Here is a 3152-nt window from a genome sequence, read left to right on the forward strand (position 1 = left end):
AAAGAACAATAGTCTATCTATTAATGAATTTTAGGGAACTGAATTTTAGGAAAAAGCTATATTCTAATGAGCCACATTAATGTGTCTCAAGTCAATTAAGAAAATTAAAACAATTAAAAAAATCTGTGAATCAAACAGATCCTATACATTCATGGTCTTCTTCCTCCCCTCCTAATATCACAGCTGAGGAATCCTCATTTATAACATCCAGGAAGAAGTCAGCAGGGTTGTTGTGGGGCTCATGGTGATAACCTACAAAAGACAGGAATCCAAGAGCACAGTCCTAAATGTCTTAGGAAACACGGATGACTCAGTAAGGGAGGCTAGGGAAGACAGAATCCAATGATTTCTTAATCCTGCTCTTTTATCCTCACTGATTTACCCTTTCCTCATGTATATGCTCACAAAATATTGCAATAATCTGTTTCCCGCCACTATATATGTGTGCTCATGTGTACCACACATGAACATCTAACATTAGTCCTCACATATTATAAATCATGAATCCCAAACCAGCTGTTACTATGCTCTGAGGCTTTCAGTACTTCATAAACCTAAATCCAGGTCTGGGGTTGGGGTATCAACTGCCCAGGTGCACTGTGCTTTCTGAGTTAACGTAGGAAACTGGAAGAGCAGTGTGTGGGAAAACATTCACTGCTTCTCTGCCTATGAAGTTCAGAGATACAAATATCATCTGTCATGTTGCCATAATTCCAAATAGAGAATAAATCCTCAGAGTGGCAACACAGCACACGTGAACTTTGGCATCAACTTTCTGTGTCACATTTGAACTTGGCCTAAATTTTGACTGGGCTATCCAGACTATCCAGACTCAGAAATGCTTATATATTTTAAAATGAAAAAATTAAGAAAAAAGAAATTAAGAGACTTAGTGAATATTTAAATCTGTATTTAGAGTCGTGTAGAATCATCTATAAATATATCCATATTTCTCTAAGGTGACACAGATTTCATCAACCATTAAAAAAATAATCTCATCGTCCAATCTAATATAGAAACACCAGTCTAAAAATATGAGCCTTATGTCAAACTTAAGGCTAGCACACATTCATAGCCTAAGTCTGAAGTATGAGGCTACTACAAAGTTAAGTAGCACCTCCACAAACCTACAGAGCAAGATCACATACTAGAGGAAACGAGAAACCACCACCTGTTACATGGGCAAGAGTGCAATGATCCTGGGCCTTTCCCAGACTGTTCAAGCAATGGAATACCTGGGCCTGAGTCTACCATGTTAGTTATGAAGTCATCATAACTGGGAAGCAGAGCACACATGGCCCAGAAAAAGCACTCAAACACAGGCATGCATACTCAGACAGGACAGAAAAATAAACCTAAGTAACAAGCAAGTCCTGCAAAATTAATCAAAGTTCTGGCAACAAACTAACCAAAGGTATTTTAGAGTGTAGAAACCTGAGTAAGTCTGCACAGGATAGAACAGTATTCCAGTGAGCCCCGTTCTCTTTCCGGATCCTGTGGATGAAGGAGCTGCCGCATGGAAACGTAACCATACCTGCTAATTTGAAGTACTCCAAAGCGTCCTGTGCAGGCCCATGAAACAGGACTTTTCCTTTGGCCACTAAGGTGAGGCTATCAAAACGTCTGAAGATGGAATACTGAGGCTGATTAATGGAGAAGATGATCGTTCTTCCCTGCCTAGACATCCTAAGTAGAAAGAGGGAAAATAATGGGTCACGGAACATCCGAACCTGAAACATCTTGGCAAAATTATTTAGTCTTGACATCATCTACTGTTCCCAGTTCAACCTGAATGCAAAATACTTATTCTGCCATTATCTACTGTTGACAGTTCAACTTGAATTTTCCTTATAACCACCTCACCTCAGTTGCATTACACTTGATAGACAAACTACCTCAAGGCTCTTATTTAAAAGACCTGCACTTAAAGTATTGCACATTATCCCCTAGAATGTTTATTGTATATGCAGATTTCTGGTCAGTCTTCTCAGAGTTAGAGTTCTCAGGAATAAGTACTGGGAGTCAGATCAGTAACAGGCAGCCTAGGTGACCTGAAAGTATACTCACATTTGAGAAAACTTATGTAAAATTAAATATGAAACAATGATGGCATGGCCAGTCCCTTTGATCTCTCTGGAGCCTCAGGAATTGATTTCATTGTTCTGATAATATGATTAACATTACAACCACTTGGCTATCTTTGCTAAATGCTTCAGAGATAATTTCATTTCAATTTTAGCAATATTGCCATAAGACAGTTCTAACAGTATAATTTCCTAAAGCTTGTAAGGTCAACCAATCAGTCAAAGGTGTCACAGTAAAGAGCAAGACTGGGATTTGAAGCTAGGGAGTTCTAATTCCACAGCAGAAATCTCCCCCCCCCCAAATAAAACCTAAGACAAATTAAGTTCTATGTCATAGGAGTTATACTGTATAGTAGGAGAACTAGGGGCAAAATACAGTGTTTAAAAGTGTTATTAAAACGTTTTTGAGGCTGGGCATGGTGGCACATGCCTTTCATTCCAACTCTGGGAGGCAGAAACGGGTGTACCTCTGTGATATTCAGTCCAGCTTAACCTAGATAGTTAGTTCCAGGTCAGCTGGGGCTACAGGGAGATACTGTCTCAAACAAATGAATAAACAAACAAACATTTTTGGGTCTGCAGTGATAGCTCAGGAGGTACGAACCCTCATTCCTCTTCCAGGGGACCCAGATTCCATTCCTTGCACCCATATGGTGGCTAACAACTGTCTACAGCTCCAGTTTTATGGGACCCAAGGTTCTGTTCTGGCCTCTATGGGTAGTGCACAACATGGGTGCACTTACATACATGCAGGCAAAACAATCATAAATAAAAATACCATTTAAATTTTTAAAAGATGATAAAAACTGGGCATGATGGACCATCCCTGTAAGTCTAGCACTTAGGACTTGGAGGCATGGAGATCAGGAGTTCAAATCCCACCTGAGTTGCATGAGATACTCTTTCCAAAAGACAAACAAAACAACCTTAACAAACAAGCAAACAAAAAGAAATACAAAGACAGTGAGTGAGAGATCTGGACATGGTGATGCCTTTCAAAGGTGGGGGTAGGAAGATGAAGAGACTGAGATCAGCCTGGGCCACACAGTGAAATAAGAACGACAAAAA

The 3152-nt window shown here is 39.7% G+C and overlaps 1 long non-coding RNA gene across 1 annotated transcript in view; it reads right to left on the bottom strand.

Moving 5' to 3' along the window:
• Positions 1–1681, bottom strand: part of LOC115069903 — a 2427-nt gene extending 746 nt beyond the window's left edge. The window contains exons 1-2 of the long non-coding RNA XR_003849147.1: positions 1535–1681; positions 148–252 (exon numbers count right to left, since the gene is read on the bottom strand). This is a non-coding gene — a long non-coding RNA (uncharacterized LOC115069903). The remainder of the gene's footprint in view (positions 1–147; positions 253–1534) is intronic.
• Between the last annotated feature and the right edge of the window lie 1471 nt (positions 1682–3152).

This window comes from Nannospalax galili, unplaced genomic scaffold (assembly GCF_000622305.1).
Source record: "Nannospalax galili isolate Female #2095 unplaced genomic scaffold, S.galili_v1.0 scaffold7235, whole genome shotgun sequence".
Classification (NCBI taxonomy): domain Eukaryota; kingdom Metazoa; phylum Chordata; class Mammalia; order Rodentia; family Spalacidae; genus Nannospalax; species Nannospalax galili.